Here is an 18,615-nt window from a genome sequence, read left to right as displayed (position 1 = left end):
TCCCCGTTTTTCTGTAATTCGGGGTTTCATCCTCGATTTTCCTCTGGTCAGGTGGAATCTTCGGATTGTCCTGGAGTGGATGCTGTGGTGGAGAGATTGCATCAGATCTGGGGGCAGGTGGTGGACAATTTAAGGTTGTCCCAGGAGAAGACTCAGCTTTTTGCCAACCGCCACCGTCGTGTTGGTCCTCGGCTTTGTGTTGGGGATTTGGTGTGGTTGTCTTCTCGTTTTGTCCCTATGAGGGTCTCTTCTCCTAAGTTTAAGCCTCGGTTCATCGGCCCGTATAAGATATTGGAGATTCTTAACCCGGTTTCCTTCCGTTTGGACCTCCCTGCATCCTTTTCTATTCATAACGTTTTTCATCGGTCATTATTGCGCAGGTATGAGGTACCGGTTGTGCCTTCCGTTGAGCCTCCTGCTCCGGTGTTGGTTGAGGGTGAGTTGGAGTACGTTGTGGAGAAAATCTTAGACTCTCGTGTTTCCAGACGGAGACTCCAGTATCTGGTCAAGTGGAAGGGATACGGCCAGGAGGATAATTCTTGGGTGAATGCATCTGATGTTCATGCCTCTGATCTGGTTCGTGCCTTTCATAGGGCCCATCCTGATCGCCCTGGTGGTTCTGGTGAGGGTTCGGTGCCCCCTCCTTGAGGGGGGGGTACTGTTGTGAATTTGGATTCTGGGCTCCCCCGGTGGCTACTGGTGGAATTGAACTGGTGTCTTCATCTTCTCTGTTCACCTGTTCCCATCAAGATGTGGGAGTCGCTATATAACCTTGCTGCTCTGTTAGTTGCTTGCCGGTCAACAATGTTATCAGAAGCCTCTCTGTGCTTGTTCCTGCTCCTAGACAACTACTAGATAAGTTGGACTCTTGTCCATGTTTGTTTTTGCATTTTTGTTCCAGTGCACAGCTGTAGTTTCGTTACTGTGTCTGGAAAGCTCTTGTGAACAGGAATTGCCACTCTGGTGTTATGAGTTAATGCCAGAGTTTTAAAGTAATTTCTGGATGGTGTTTTGTTAGGGTTTTCAGCTGACCATGAAAGTGTCCTTTCTGTCTTCTGCTATGTAGTAAGTGGACCTCAAATTTGCTAAACCTATTTTCATACTACGTTTGTTATTTCATCTTAATTCACCGCCAATACATGTGGGGGGCCTCTGTCTCCTTTCGGGGTATTTCTCTAGAGGTGAGCTAGGACTTATATCTTCCTCTGCTAGCATTATTTAGTCCTCCGGCTGGTGCTGGGCATCTAGAATCAACGTAGGCATGCTACCCGGCCACTGCTAGTTGTGTGTTAGGTTTAGTTCATGGTCAGCTCAGTTCCCATCTTCCAAGAGCTAGTTCCTATATATGCTGATGCTATGTTCTCTTGCCATTGAGATCATGACAGGTTGGGGCTAGAGTTGGGGTTAGGGTTTGGATTACGTTTATGCTTGGGTTAGGGGTGTGTCAGGGTTAGGGGTGTGGTTAGGGTTGGTATTCGGGTTAGGGGTGTGGTTAGGGTTGGTATTCGGGTTAGGGGTGTGGTTAGGATTGGGATTAGGGGTGTGTTGGGATTAGGGGTGTGGTTAGGGTTGGGATTAGGGGTGTGTTGGGGTTAGGGTCGGAGTTAGAATTGAGAGGTTTCCACTTTTTAGGCACACCAGGGGCTCTGCAAACGCAAAATGACGTCTGACCTCAATCCATACAATTCTGCGTTGAAAAAGTAAAAGGATGCTCCTTCCGTTCCGAACTCTGACGTGCGCCCAAACAGTAGTTTTCTCCCACATATGGGGTATCAGTGTACTCAGGACAAATTGCACAACAACTTTTGGGGTCCAATTTCTCCAGATACCCTTGGGAAAATGCAAAACTGGGGGCTAAAAAAATCATTTTTATGGAAAAAAATTGATTTTTTATTTTCAAGGCTCTACATTATAAACTTCTGTGAAGCACTTGGGGGTTCAAAGTGCTCACCACACTTCTAGATAAGTTCCTTGGGGGGTCAAGTTTCCAAAATGAGGTCACTTGTGGGGGGTTTCTACTGTTTAGGTACATCAGGGGCTCTGCAAACGCAACGTGACGCCCGCAGACCATTCCTTCAAAGTCTGCATTCCAAAACACCACTTCTTCCCTTCCGAGCTCTGCCATGTGCCCAAACAGTAGCTTTCTCCCACATATGGGTATCAGCATACTCAGGCCAAATTGGACAACAACTTTTGGGGTCCAATTTCTCCTGTTACCCTTGGGGAAAATACAAAACTGGGGGCTAAAAAAATCATTTTTGTGGAAAAAAAAGATTTTTTATTTTCATGGCTCTACATTATAAACTTCTGTGAAGCACTTGGGGGTTCAAAGTGCTCACCACACTTCTAGATAAGTTCCTTAGGGGGATCTACATTCCAAAATGGGGTCACTTTTGGGTGGTTTCCACTGTTTAGGCATATCAGGGGCTCTCCAAACGAGACATGGCGTCCCATCTCAATTCCAGCCAATTTTGCATTGAAAAGTCAAATGGCGCTCCTTCCCTTTTGAGCTCTGCCATGCGCCCAAACAGTGGTTTATCCCCACATATGGGGTATCGGCGTACTCAGGACAAATTGTACATCTTTTGGGGTCCAATTTCTCCTGTTACCCTTGGTAAAATAAAAGAAATTAGATCAGAAGTAAATTTTTTGTGAAAAAAAAGTTAAATGTTCATTTTTTTTTTATTTTTTTTAAACATTCCAAATATTCCTGTGAAACACCTGAACGGTTAATAAACTTCTTGAATGTGGTTTTTAGCACCTTGATGGGTGCAGTTTTTAGAATGGTGTCACACTTTTCTATCATATAGACCCCTCAAAGTGACTTAAAATGTAATGTGGTCCCTTAAAAAAAATGGTGTTGTAAAAATGAGAAATTGCTGGTCAACTTTTAACCCTTAAAACTCAATAAAAAAAAAATTGGTTCTAAAATTGTGCTGATGTAAAGCAGACATGTGGGAAATGCTACTTATTAAGTATTTTGTGTGACATATCTCTGTGATTTACGGACATGAAAATTCAAAGTTGAAAAATTGCGAATTTTTCTAAATTTTCGCCAAATTTCCATTTTTTTCACAAGTAAACTCAAGTAATGTCTAAGAAATTTTACCACTAACATGAAGTGCAATATGTCATGAGAAAACAATGTCAGAATCACCGGGATCCGTTGAAGCGTTCTAGAGTTATAACCTCATAAAGGGACAGTGGTCAGAATTGTAAAAATTGGCCCGGTCATTAACATGCAAACCACCCTTGGGGTAAAGGGGTTAATGACCTATCCTAAGGATAGGCCATCAATGTAAAAGTAGAGGACAACCTCTTTAAAGTAATGCTTGAAAATAATAGTGGCCACACAAAATATTGTCACTTTAGGCACAATTTCGCCATTTTCACTTAGGGGTGTACTCATTTTTGTTGCCAACGGTTTAGATATTATTGGTTGTGCAATTAAATATATAATTTTATTGATTCATTCTCTTAATGCTAGGAAACTACTGCTAAGGACAGGCAACAAGCAGAAGAGACTTGTTTGGGCTAAAGAACACAAGGAATGGACATTAGACCAGTGGAAATCTGGGCTTTGGTCTGATGAGTCCAAATTTGAGATCTTTGGTTCCAACCACCGTGTCTTTGGGCGATGCAGAAAAGGTGAATGGATGGACTCTACATGCCTGGTTCCCACCGTGAAGCATGGAGGAGGAGGAGGTGTGATGGTGCTTTGCTGCTGACACTGTTGGGGTTTATTCAAAATTGAAGGCATACTGAACCAGCATGGCTACCACAGCATCTTGCAGCGGCATGCTATTCCATCCGGTTTGCGTTTAGTTGGACCATCATTTATTTTTCAACAGGACAATGACCCCAAACACACCTCCAGGCTGTGGAAGGGCTATTTGACCAAGAAGGAGAGTGATTGGGTGCTATGCCAGCTGACCTGACCTGGCCTCTACAGTCACCAGACCTGAACCCAATCGAGATGGTTTGGGGTGAGCTGGACCGCAGAGTGAAGGCAAAAGGGCCAACAAGTGCTAAGCATCTCTGGGAACTCCTTCAAGATTGTAGGAAGACCATTCCCGGTGACTACTGTTATGACCCCAATGGCAGGGGGTCTCAGAAATAGTTACGAAGTCTGCAAACACAAAAACCAGCTCATAGGGCAGTGGTAACTGGGCTGACCATATATCTAATCCTAGCACCACAAATAACAGCAGCCGGGAAACGTGCCTACGTTGATTCTAGACGTCTCGCGCCAGCCGGAGAACTAACTAACCCTAGAAGGGAAAAGAAAGACCTTTCTTGCCTCCAGAGAAAAAGACCCCAAAAGTTGGATACAAGCCCCCAACAAATAATAACGGTGAGGTAAGAGGAAAAGACAAACGTAAGAATGAGCTAGGTGTTTAGCAAAGAGAGGCCCACTAGCTAATAGCAGAATATAGTAAGATAACTTATATGGTCAGCAAAAACCCTATCAAAAATATCCACGCTGGAAATTCAAGAACCCCCGAACCATCTAACGGCCCGGGGGGAGAACACCAGCCCCCTAGAGCTTCCAGCAAGGTCAGGAATCACATTTAGTACAAGCTGGACAAAAATGAGAGCAAGCAAATAACTGAAAAAAACAAAGAAGCAAGACTTAGCTTAATTTTGCACGAACCAGGACCAGCAGATAAAAGCAAACAAAAAGGATCTGATTACAACGATGCCAGGCACTGGACTAAGGATCCATGAGGTTTATATAGCAACACCCCTGGACTAACGACCCAGGTGGTTGCAAACTGAAGGAAGAAAATCCCAGAGTCATATCACTAGTAACCACCAGAGGGAGCCAAAAAGTCTAATTCACAACAGTACCCCCCCCTTAAGGAGGGGTCACCGAACCCTCACTACGACCACCAGGGCGATCAGGATGAGCAGCGTGAAAGGCACGAACTAAATCGGCCGCATGCACATCAGAGGCAACCACCCAGGAATTATCCTCCTGACCATAGCCCTTCCACTTGACCAGATACTGAAGCCTCCGCCTGGAGAGACGAGAATCCAAGATCTTCTCCACCACGTACTCCAACTCGCCCTCAACCAACACCGGAGCAGGAGGCTCAACAGAAGGAACCACCGGCACAACGTAGCGCCGCAACAAGGACCTATGGAACACGTTGTGAATGGCAAACGACACCGGAAGATCCAAGCGAAAGGAAACTGGATTAAGGATTTCCAATATCTTGTAAGGACCGATGAAGCGAGGCTTAAATTTAGGAGAGGAGACCTTCATAGGAACAAATCGAGAAGACAGCCATACCAAATCCCCAACACGAAGTCGGGGACCCAAACCGCGGCGGCGGTTGGCAAAACGCTGAGCCTTCTCCTGTGACAACTTCAAGTTGTCCACCACATGATTCCAGATCTGCTGCAACCTATCCACCACAGAATCCACCCCAGGACAGTCAGAAGGCTCCACATGTCCCGAGGAAAAACGAGGATGGAAACCAGAGTTGCAGAAAAATGGCGAAACCAAAGTAGCGGAACTAGCCCGATTATTAAGGGCAAACTCAGCCAACGGCAAGAAGGTCACCCAATCATCCTGATCTGCCGAAACAAAACACCTCAAATAAGCCTCCAGAGTCTGATTAGTTCGCTCCGATTGTCCATTAGTCTGAGGATGAAAGGCAGACGAGAACGACAAATCAATGCCCATCCTAGCACAAAAGGATCGCCAGAACCTGGAAACAAACTGGGATCCTCTGTCAGACACAATATCCTCAGGAATGCCGTGTAAACGAACCACATTCTGAAAGAACAAAGGAACCAGATCGGAAGAGGAAGGCAGCTTAGGCAAAGGAACCAAATGGACCATTTTAGAAAAGCGATCACATACCACCCAGATGACAGACATGCCCTGAGACACCGGGAGATCAGAAATGAAATCCATGGAAATGTGTGTCCAAGGCCTCTTCGGGACAGGCAAGGGCAAGAGCAACCCGCTGGCACGAGAACAGCAAGGCTTAGCTCGAGCACAAGTCTCACAGGACTGCACAAATGACCGCACATCCCGTGACAAGGAAGGCCACCAAAAGGACCTAGCCACCAGATCTCTGGTGCCAAAAATTCCCGGATGACCTGCCAACACCGAGGAATGAACCTCGGAAATGACTCTGCTGGTCCACTTATCAGGAACAAACAGTCTGTCAGGTGGACAAGAGTCAGGTCTACCAGCCTGAAATCTCTGCAACACGCGTCGCAAATCAGGAGAAATGGCTGACAAGATAACTCCCTCTTTAAGAATACCAACAGGTTCTGCGACTCCAGGAGAGTCAGGCACAAAGCTCCTTGAAAGAGCATCAGCCTTCACATTCTTTGAACCTGGCAAATACGAGACCACAAAGTCAAAACGGGAGAAAAATAATGACCAGCGGGCCTGTCTAGGATTCAGGCGTTTAGCAGACTCGAGATACATCAAATTTTTGTGATCAGTCAAGACCACCACACGATGCTTAGCACCTTCGAGCCAATGACGCCACTCCTCAAATGCCCACTTCATGGCCAGCAACTCCCGATTGCCAACATCATAATTCCGCTCAGCAGGCGAAAACTTCCTAGAGAAGAAAGCACATGGTCTCATTACCGAGCAACCAGGGCCTCTCTGAGACAACACGGCCCCTGCCCCAATCTCCGAAGCATCCACTTCGACCTGAAAGGGAAGTGAGACATCAGGCTGGCACAAAACAGGCGCTGAAGTAAACCGGCGCTTCAACTCTTGGAACGCCTCCACGGCTGCAGGAGCCCAGTTAGCAACATCAGAACCTTTCTTGGTCATATCTGTCAAAGGTTTAACAACGCCAGAAAAATTAGCGATAAAACGACGGTAGAAGTTAGCAAAACCCAAGAACTTCTGAAGACTCTTAACTGACGTGGGTTGAGTCCAATCATGAATAGCTCGGACCTTGACTGGGTCCATCTCCACAGCAGAAGGGGAAAAAATAAACCCCAAAAAGGGAACCTTCTGTACTCCAAAGAGACACTTTGAGCCCTTAACAAACAACGCGTTCTCACGCAAAACCTGAAACACCATCCTGACCTGCTCCACATGTGAGTCCCAATCTTCAGAGAAAACCAGAATATCATCCAGATAAACAATCATAAATTTATCCAGATACTTCCGGAAAATGTCATGCATAAAGGACTGAAACACTGAGGGAGCATTAGAGAGCCCAAAAGGCATCACCAAGTACTCAAAATGACCTTCGGGCGTATTAAATGCAGTCTTCCATTCATCTCCTTGCTTAATGCGCACAAGATTGTACGCACCGCGTAGATCTATCTTGGTGAACCACTTGGCACCTTTAATCCGGGCGAACAAGTCCGACAACAGAGGCAAAGGATACTGAAATTTAACAGTGATTTTATTCAGAAGACGATAGTCAATACAAGGTCTCAAAGATCCGTCCTTCTTGGCCACAAAAAAGAATCCCGCACCAAGAGGGGAAGAGGATGGACGGATATGCCCCTTCTCCAGGGACTCCTTGATATACGAACGCATTGCGGCATGCTCAGGTACAGACAGATTAAATAATCTACCCTTAGGAAATTTACTACCTGGAATTAAATCTATGGCGCAGTCACAGTCCCTATGAGGAGGCAGAGCACTGGATCTGGACTCGCTGAATACATCCTGATAATCAGACAAATACTCAGGAACTTCCGAAGGAGTAGAGGCAGCAATAGACACCGGCGGGGAATCAGCATGAATTCCCTGACAACCCCAACTTGACACAGACATTGCCTTCCAATCCAAGACTGGATTGTGGGTCTGTAACCATGGCAGACCCAAAACGACCAAATCATGCATTTTATGCAGAACAAGAAAACGAATCACCTCCCGATGTTCAGGAGTCATGCACATGGTTACCTGCGTCCAAAACTGCGGTTTATTTTCCGCCAATGGCGTAGCATCAATACCTCTAAGAGGAATAGGATTTACCAACGGTTCAAGAACAAAACCACAGCGTTTGGCAAATGACAGATCCATAAGACTCAGGGCAGCACCTGAATCCACAAACGCCATAACAGGGTAAGAAGACAATGAGCAAATTAAAGTCACAGACAAAATAAATTTAGGTTGCAAATTACCAATGGCGACAGGACTAACAACCCTTGTTAGGCGTTTAGAGCATGCTGATATAACATGTGTAGAATCACCACAGTAAAAACACAACCCATTCTGACGTCTATGATTTTTCCGCTCATTTCTTGTCTGAATTCTATCACATTGCATTAAATCAGGTGTTTGTTCAGACAACACCACCAGAGGATTAGCGGTTTTGCGCTCCCGCAAACGCCGGTCAATTTGAATAGCCAGCGCCATGGAATCATTCAGACTTGTAGGAATGGGGAAACCCGCCATCACATTCTTAATGGCTTCAGAAAGGCCATTTCTGAAATTTGCGGCCAGAGCACACTCATTCCACTGAGTAAGCACGGACCATTTCCGAAATTTTTGGCAATACACTTCAGCTTCATCCTGGCCCTGAGAAATAGCCAGCAAGGCTTTTTCTGCCTGAACTTCAAGATTGGGTTCCTCGTAAAGCAATCCGAGCGCCAGAAAAAACGCATCAATATTTGCCAATGCCGGATCTACTGGCGCTAGCGAGAAAGCCCAATCCTGAGGGTCGCCCCGTAAAAAAGAGATAACAATTTTAACTTGCTGAGCTGAATCTCCAGATGAACGGGGTCTCAGAGAAAGAAACAATTTACAATTATTCCTGAAATTCCTAAACCTAAATCGGTCTCCAGAGAACAGTTCAGGAATAGGTATCTTAGGTTCAGACATAGGACTACTGGTAACAAAATCTTGTATGCCCTGCACACGAGCAGCAAGCTGGTCTACACTTGTAATCAAGGTCTGGACATTCATGTCTGCAGCAAGCACAAGCCACTCAAAGGTAAAGGGGAGGAAGAGAGGAAAAAAAAAAAAAACTCAGAATTTCCTTTCTTATAATCCCACTTCTGCAATGCATTAAACATTCAATGTTGGCCTGGCATACTGTTATGACCCCAATGGCAGGGGGTCTCAGAAATAGTTACGAAGTCTGCAAACACAAAAACCAGCTCATAGGGCAGTGGTAACTGGGCTGACCATATATCTAATCCTAGCACCACAAATAACAGCAGCCGGGGAACGTGCCTACGTTGATTCTAGACGTCTCGCGCCAGCCGGAGAACTAACTAACCCTAGAAGGGAAAAGAAAGACCTTTCTTGCCTCCAGAGAAAAAGACCCCAAAAGTTGGATACAAGCCCCCAACAAATAATAACGGTGAGGTAAGAGGAAAAGACAAACGTAGGAATGAGCTAGGTATTTAGCAAAGAGAGGCCCACTAGCTAATAGCAGAATATAGTAAGATAACTTATATGGTCAGCAAAAACCCTATCAAAAATATCCACGCTGGAAATTCAAGAACCCCCGAACCGTCTAACGGCCCGGGGGGAGAACACCAGCCCCCTAGAGCTTCCAGCAAGGTCAGGAATCACATTTAGTACAAGCTGGACAAAAATGAGAGCAAGCAAATAACTGAAAAAACAAAGAAGCAAGACTTAGCTTAATTTTGCACGAACCAGGACCAGCAGATAGGAGCAAACAAAAAGGATCTGATTACAACGATGCCAGGCACTGGACTAAGGATCCATGAGGTTTATATAGCAACACCCCTGGACTAACGACCCAGGTGGTTGCAAACTGAGGGAAGAAAATCCCAGAGTCATATCACTAGTAACCACCAGAGGGAGCCAAAAAGTCTAATTCACAACAGACTACCTCTTGAAGCTCATCAAGAGAATGCCAAGAGTGTGCAAAGCAGTCATCAAAGCAAAAGGTGGCTACTTTGAAGAACCTAGAATATAAGACATATTTTCAGTTGTTTCACACTTTTTTGTTAAGTATATAATTCCACATGTGTTAATTTACAGTTTTGAAGCCTTCAGTGTGAATTTACAATTTTCATAGTCATGAAAATACAGAAAAATCTTTAAATGAGAAGGTATGTCCAAACTTTTGGTCTGTACTGTATATATGTATATATATATATACTCACACTACATATATACACACACATTTACATATATAAATACACATATACACACTACATATTATCAATATTACAGGTCCCAAAATTATAATTCTCGGTCTGGGGCAAAACACATGTGTGATAAATGCAGCCAGACCCATTAATTCGCTCCACAAGACATTTAAAGAAATAGGAGAAACCGGAGCATAATATATAGAAAAGTACTTTATTAATACAAAATATTAAAACCAACAACAATAATATATAGAGGTATAACGTAATTACCATGATATACATATACAGGGGGAAACCCACCCCTCTAAGATCCCCATGGTGTACAAGAGTCCTGGAAGGGGAAAAAATAATAAGACAATCCCTTCTATACAGTACAATATCGCCCGGTATAGAGATCAGCTGAAAACCGGTAACTAACTAAGCAAAGTAAATATATGAATAATGGATCAGCCTGATGCAACTTACCAGGGCGCAGGAGGGGAGATAGAGGAGTGGGGTCACGCCAAAATACCAGCCCCTAACGTAATTACCATGATATACATATACAGGGGGAAACCCACCCCTCTAAGATCCCCATGGTGTACAAGAGTCCTGTACGCTGCTGTGCGCATGCGCCGCTGGCGCCACCGCTATTGGTCATTTACAGACATGTGACCATAGTCAGGTGGTATAAGAATAGGTCCTTTTCATCTCTAACTAGCACTTCCTTGAAAAAGCGGCATTTTTCAGCCGCGAAACACGTGTTGGGGCTGGTATTTTGGCGTGACCCCACTCCTCTATCTCCCCTCCTGCGCCCTGGTAAGTTGCATCAGGCTGATCCATTATTCATATATTTACTTTGCTTAGTTAGTTACCGGTTTTCAGCTGATCTCTATACCGGGCGATATTGTACTGTATGGAAGGGATTGTCTTATTATTTTTTCCCCTTCCAGGACTCTTGTACACCATGGGCATCTTAGAGGGGTGGGTTTCCCCCTGTATATGTATATCATGGTAATTACGTTATACCTCTATATATTATTGTTGTTGGTTTTAATCTTTTGTATTAATAAAGTACTTTTCTATATATTATGCTCCGGTTTCTCCTATTTTTTTACACTACATATTATATATATATATGCACATGTAGTGTGTGCGTTTGTATGTATATATGTAATGTGTGTGTATATATATGTGTGTGTGTAATGTGTGTATGGATGTATATATATATGTAATGTGTGTGTGCTTTCAGTTGCGAAACGCGCGTCGGGTGTGGTGGGTCCCTGGCTGCTGGCTTTAATAAGGTAAATGTTTTTCATGGTGTGCATTTAGGGTCGTATTAATATATACCTCAGCCCTGCAAGCAGTGGTGCTCTGGCACTTCGTTTATCTTTGTTGTATGCATTTCTTTGCACAAAAATATATGTTTACTATTTAAATTATGCACCTTATATTTATGTGGTGCTCGACTCCTACTGCTTGCAGTCGGAGCTGATGGATTGTATATAATGTATGTTCAAACACTTATTTATCCAATAGTTGTAGGGCCGCACCCTAGAATTATATAGTCTCTCTGGACATATAAGCGCAGGTCCTTACCGGGGGGGTCTAACCCAGTCCACAATTCCAAATATAAATGAAGAAAGGACAGCGCCACAACAGGATGTGAAGAAAGCAACTTACATTTTAATCTGCCTCCTGCGGCAACGTTTCGGTCCGAGGACCTTGATGCTTGATAAAGGTCCTCGGACCGAAACGTTGCCGCAGGAGGCAGATTAAAATGTAAGTTGCTTTCTTCACATCCTGTTGTGGCGCTGTCCTTTCTTCATTTATATTTCAAACACTTATTTAGACTGAAAATGCCACTTTGATGCCATACCCACCTTTTTCTTTTCCTGTACTTGTTTTTCTTTTCCTATTTACAATATTTTTACGTGATTTTATTGATACGTTGAAATAAAGTTCATACCTTTTAACCCACCTAAAAAGCGTCAGTTTTGGTGAGATTTATAGATATTGCTTTTTGTTTGTATCTATTATTGAGTTCCTTTATTGGTGTTGAGGGTATATATGTAGTGTGTGCACTGTATATATGTAGTGTGTGTGTGTACCGTATATACGTGGTGTGTGTACTGTATATATGTAATGTGTGTACTGTATATACGTAGTGTGTGCACTGTATATATGCAGTGTGTGTACCGTATATACGTGGTGTGTGTACTGTATATATGTAGAGTGTGTACTGTATATACGTAGTGTGTGCACTGTATATATGTAGTGTGTGTGTACCGTATATACGTGGTGTGTGTACTGTATATACGTAGTGTGTGTACTGTATATACGTAGTGTGTGTACTGTATATACGTAGTGTGTGTACTGTATATACGTAGTGTGTGTACTGTATATACGTAGTGTGTGTACTGTATATACGTAGTGTGTGTACTGTATATACGTAGTGTGTGTACTGTATATACGTAGTGTGTGTACTGTATATACGTAGTGTGTGTACTGTATATACGTAGTGTGTGTACTGTATATACGTAGTGTGTGTACTGTATATACGTAGTGTGTGTACTGTATATACGTAGTGTGTGTACTGTATATACGTAGTGTGTGTGTACTGTATATACGTAGTGTGTGTGTACTGTATATACGTAGTGTGTGTGTACTGTATACGTAGTGTGTACTGTATACGTAGTGTGTGTGTACTGTATACGTAGTGTGTGTGTGTGTACTGTATACGTAGTGTGTGTGTGTGTACTGTATACGTAGTGTGTGTGTGTGTGTACTGTATACGTAGTGTGTGTGTACTGTATATATGTAGTGTGTGTGTACTGTATATATGTAGTGTGTGTGTGTACTGTATATATGTAGTGTGTGTGTGTACTGTATATATGTAGTGTGTGTGTGTACTGTATATATGTAGTGTGTGTGTACTGTATATATGTAGTGTGTGTGTGTACTGTATATATGTAGTGTGTGTGTGTACTGTATATATGTAGTGTGTGTGTACTGTATACGTAGTGTGTGTGTACTGTATATATGTAGTGTGTGTGTACTGTATACGTAGTGTGTGTGTACTGTATATATGTAGTGTGTGTGTGTACTGTATACATGTAGTGTGTGTACTGTATACATGTAGTGTGTGTACTGTATACATGTAGTGTGTGTACTGTATACATGTAGTGTGTGTACTGTATACATGTAGTGTGTGTACTGTATACATGTAGTGTGTGTACCGTATATATGTAGTCATACCTCCCAACCGTCCCGGATACAGCGGGACTGTCCTGATTTTGACAGTCAGCCCCGCGATCCCGGGCGGGACATTAGTTGTACCGCAGTGGTTGGGAGGTGTGCTGCAATATCAGGCGGTCAGCCTCATCCCTGCACCCGCAGAGCTGCCTGAGCACAGCACACCACATATTGGCTGCTTCGTGGCCACAGGACCTGTGATGATGTCACGGGGGGGAGTCAGGGGTCACATGATCGGGACCTCGTGGATTGCAGGACTCAGCTTGCTGGTTGCCAATCTGCCTTGTTGCTGGATGAGGTAAGCTGCCGTGTGTGGGGTCAGGAGGTGTACAGTGTGGATGTAGAGGAGCCGTGTGTGTACGAGGTGTACGGAGTGGAGCACGTGTGTGCAAGGTGTACGGAGCGGAGCCGTGTGTGTACAAGGTGTACGGAGCGGAGTCGTGTGTGTATGAGGTGTAAGGAGCGGAGCACGTGTGTGTACGAGGTGTACGGAGCGGAGCCGTGTGTGTACGAGGTGTACGGAGCTGAGTCGTGTGTGTATGAGGTGTATGGAGCGGAGAGCGTGTGTGTACGAGGTGTATGGAGTGGAGCCGTGTGTGTACGAGGTGTACGGAGCGGAGCCATGTGTGTACGAGGTGTACGGAGCGGAGCAATGTGTGTACGAGGAGTAAGGAGCGGAGCGCGTGTGTGTACGAGGTGTACGGAGCGGAGCCGTGTGTGTACGAGGTGCATGGAGCGGAGCTAAATGTGTACGAGGTGTACGGAGCGGAGCCGCATGGGTACAGAGTGCAGCCGCGTATGTAGGAGTAGCTATGTGTGGCCATTATACGGTTCGAAGTATCATGTGCGGTCATTATACAGTATGGAGAATCATGTGCGGTCATTATACAGTATGGAGCATCATGTGCGGTCATTATACAGTATGGAGCATCATGTGCAGTCATTATACAGTATGGAGCATCATGTGCAGTCATTATACAGTATGGAGCATCATGTGCAGCCATTATACAGTATGGAGCATCATGTGCAGTCATTATACAGTATGGAGCATCATGTGCAGTCATTATACAGTATGGAGCATCATGTGCAGCCATTATACAGTATGGAGCATCATGTTCGGTCATTACACAGTATGGAGCATCATGTGCGGCCATTATACAGTATGGAGCATCATGTGTGGCCATTATACAGTATTGAGCATTATGTGTGGCCATTATACAGTACTAGATGGTGGCCCGATTCTAACGCATCGGGTATTCTAGAATATGTATTTATGTATGTATATAGCAGCCACATAGTACATAGCACAGGCCACGTAGTATATAGGAGCCATGTAGTATATAGCCTGTGCTATATACTATGTGGCAGCTATATACATACATATTGTAGAATACCCAATGCGTTAATACAGGCCACGCAATATATAACAGTGGCCACGCAGTATATAACACAGCCACGTACTATATAACACAGCCCACGCAGTATATAGCAGCCACGCAGTATATAACATAGGCGACGTAGTATATAACACAGTCCACGCAGTATATAACACAGGCCACGCAGTATATAACACTGGCCACATAATATATAGCACAGCCCACGCAGTATATAGCAGCCACGTAGTATATAACACTGCCCACGCAGTATATAGCAGCCACGTAGTACATAACACAGCCCACGCAGTATATAGCAGCCACATAGTATATAACACTGCCCACGCAGTATATAGCAGCACAGCCCACAGAGTATAGAACACAGCCCACATAGTATATAACACTGCCTATGTAGTATATAGCAGCCACGCGGTATCTAACACTGCCCACGTAGTATACAGCAGTGTGGGCACCATATCCCTGTTAAAAAAATAATTTAAATAAAAAATAGTTATATACTCACCCCCTAGGATCCACCGAAGCTCCGGCGATACGCGCGCGGCTGCCGCCATCTTCTGTTCCCAGGATGCATTGCGACATTACCCAGATGACTTAGCGGTCTCGCGAGACCGCTAAGTCTTCTGGGTAATTTCGCAATGCATTGCCGAGAACGGAAGATGGCGGCAGGCGCGAGCGGCTCGGCGGACAACGGAGGGTGAGAATAGCAGGTTTTTGTTTTTTTATTATTTTTAACATTACATTTTTTTACTATTGATGCCGCATAGGCAGCGTCAATAGTAAAAAAATTGGGGACACACAGGGTTAATAGCAGCGGTTACAGAGTGCGTTACCCGCGGCATTAACCCTGTGTGAGCGGTGACCGGAGGGGAGTTTGTGGGCGCTGGGCACTGACTGCGGGGAGTAAGGAGCGGCCATTTTCTTCCAGACTGTGCCCGTCGCTGATTGGTCGTGGCTGTTTTGCCGCGACCAATCAGCGACTTGGATTTCCATGACAGACAGAGGCTGCGACCAATGAATATCCGTGATAGACAGACAGAAAGACAGACAGAAAGACGGAAGTGACCCTTAGACAATTATATAGTAGATGGAGCACTGTATGGCCATTATACAGTATGGAGCATCATGTGGGGCCATTATACAGTATGGAGCATCATGTGGGGCCATTGTACAGTATGGAGCATCATGTGGGGCCATTATACAGTATGGAGCATCATGTGCAGCCAATATACAGTATGGAGCATCATGTGGGGCCATTGTACAGTATGGAGCATCATGTGTGGTCATTATACAGTATGGAGCATCATGTGCGGCCATTATACAGTATGGAGCATCATGTGCGGCCATTATACAGTATGGAGCATCATGTGTGGTCATTATACAGTATGGAGCATCATGTGCGGCCATTATACAGTATGGAGCATCATGTGCGGCCATTATACAGTATGGAGCATCATGTGCGGCCATTATACAGTATTGAGCATCATGTGTGGCCATTATACAGTATGGAGCACTGTATGGCCATTATACAGTATGGAGCATCATGTGGGGCCATTATACAGTATGGAGCATCATGTGGGGCCATTGTACAGTATGGAGCATCATGTGTGGTCATTATACAGTATGGAGCATCATGTGCGGCCATTATACAGTATGGAGCATCATGTGCGGCCATTATACAGTATGGAGCATCATGTGCGGCCATTATACAGTATGGAGCATCATGTGCGGCCATTATACAGTATGGAGCATCATGTGCGGCCATTATACAGTATGGAGCACTGTATGGCCATTATACAGTATGGAGCATCATGTGGGGCCATTATACAGTATGGAGCATCATGTGGGGCCATTGTACAGTATGGAGCATCATGTGCGGTCATTATACAGTATGGAGCATCATGTGGGGCCATTATACAGTATGGAGCATCATGTGGGGCCATTATACAGTATGGAGCATCATGTGGGGCCATTGTACAGTATGGAGCATCATGTGCGGTCATTAAACAGTATGGAGCATCATGTGGGGCCATTATACAGTATGGAGCATCATGTGGGGCCATTGTACAGTATGGAGCATCATGTGCGGTCATTAAACAGTATGGAGCATCATGTGGGGCCATTATACAGTATGGAGCATCATGTGGGGCCATTATACAGTATGGAGCATCATGTGGGGCCATTATACAGTATGGAGCATCATGTGCGGTCATTATACAGTATGGAGCATCATGTGCGGTCATTATACAGTATGGAGCATCATGTGTGGCCATTATACAGTATGGAGCATCATGTGTGGCCATTATACAGTATGGAGCATCATGTGCGGTCATTAAACAGTATGGAGCATCATGTGGGGCCATTATACAGTATGGAGCATCATGTGGGGCCATTGTACAGTATGGAGCATCATGTGCGGTCATTAAACAGTATGGAGCATCATGTGGGGCCATTATACAGTATGGAGCATCATGTGGGGCCATTGTACAGTATGGAGCATCATGTGCGGTCATTAAACAGTATGGAGCATCATGTGGGGCCATTATACAGTATGGAGCATCATGTGGGGCCATTATACAGTATGGAGCATCATGTGGGGCCATTATACAGTATGGAGCATCATGTGCGGTCATTATACAGTATGGAGCATCATGTGCGGTCATTATACAGTATAGAGCATCATGTGTGGCCATTATACAGTATGGAGCATCATGTGGGGCCATTATACAGTATGGAGCATCATGTGGGGCCATTATACAGTATGGAGCATCATGTGGGGCCATTATACAGTATGGAGCATCATGTGCGGTCATTATACAGTATGGAGCATCATGTGCGGTCATTATACAGTATGGAGCATCATGTGCGGTCATTATACAGTATGGAGCATCATGTGTGGCCATTATACAGTATGCAGCACTGTGTGGCCATATTTTTTTGTTTAATTATTCTCTATGAAACAGTGTGATCAGCAGTGCTAAATGGGTGTGGTTGGGACGTGGATATGGGTGTGGCTAGTTATGAATGGGTGTGGTCAGAGGCGTGGCCTAAAATTTGCTGCGGCGCACTTCGCGTGCCGCAAACTTTGTCCCTCTTTCCCATCTTCAAGAGTTGGGAGGTATGTGTGTACTGTATATATGTAGTGTGTGTGTGTGTGTGTGTGTGTGTGTGTGTGTGTGTGTGTGTGTGTGTGTGTGTGTTTACACGGACACCGGGAATGACGTCGGAGGCAGGGACACACATAGTCCCGGGAGCTGCGCCATGACACCACTGTGCTGACATCAGTACTAGCTCATAAGGCTACGTTCAGATTTGCGGCTAGCGCCGCAGCGTCGGGCGCCGCAGCGGCGCCGCATGCATCATGCGCCCCTATATTTAACATGGGGGCGCATGGACATGCGGTGCACTTGCGTTTGGCGCCGCATGCGTCCCTGCGGCGCCCGCGTCGGGGCGCAGAGGACGCAGCAAGTTGCATTTTTGCTGCGTCCAAAATCAATGAAAAAAAGGACGCATGCGGCGCAAAACGCAGCGTTGTGCATGCGTTTTGCCGCGTTTTTGTTTGCGTTGTGCGCTGCGGCGCCGACGCTGCGGCGCACAACGCAAATGTGAACGTAGCCTTACTAGCTGTCAGCCATCGTTAGAGCAGCACACCACTACTACGCCCAGCAAACACCCGTTACCTCACAACACCAGACGCGTTGCTGTTCCAGTCGGCTCTCTGTCCCAGCGCGACAACTTCAAACCAATCTCACAAGATCCCATAGGCTGACAGGAGACCAATCAGAAATGAAATGAAATCAGTTCTGCGTTCCGAGCCTCGTTTTGAAACAGCCAGTTGTTTGGATTGGAACGTCGTCTACGAGTCATGATCACGTGACTTGGGGACGTTACGTTTACCATTGTGTGTCGGGGCGGGGCT

General features: G+C 45.1%; 1 protein-coding gene across 3 annotated transcripts in view; it reads right to left on the bottom strand.

The window, feature by feature from the left end:
• The window catches only part of SPAG5 (sperm associated antigen 5), a 115,107-nt gene extending 96,599 nt beyond the window's left edge, over positions 1-18,508 (bottom strand). For all 3 annotated transcript variants that reach the window (XM_077294356.1, XM_077294357.1, XM_077294358.1), the window contains exon 1: positions 18,377-18,508. The gene's annotated coding sequence lies outside the window, so the exon portion shown is untranslated. The remainder of the gene's footprint in view (positions 1-18,376) is intronic.
• Positions 18,509-18,615: the final 107 nt, after the last annotated feature.

Source organism: Ranitomeya variabilis, chromosome 3 (assembly GCF_051348905.1).
Source record: "Ranitomeya variabilis isolate aRanVar5 chromosome 3, aRanVar5.hap1, whole genome shotgun sequence".
Classification (NCBI taxonomy): Eukaryota; Metazoa; Chordata; class Amphibia; order Anura; family Dendrobatidae; genus Ranitomeya; species Ranitomeya variabilis.
The sequence above is the reverse complement of the archived record's forward strand: the minus strand, read 5'-3'. Positions and strand labels throughout refer to the sequence as shown.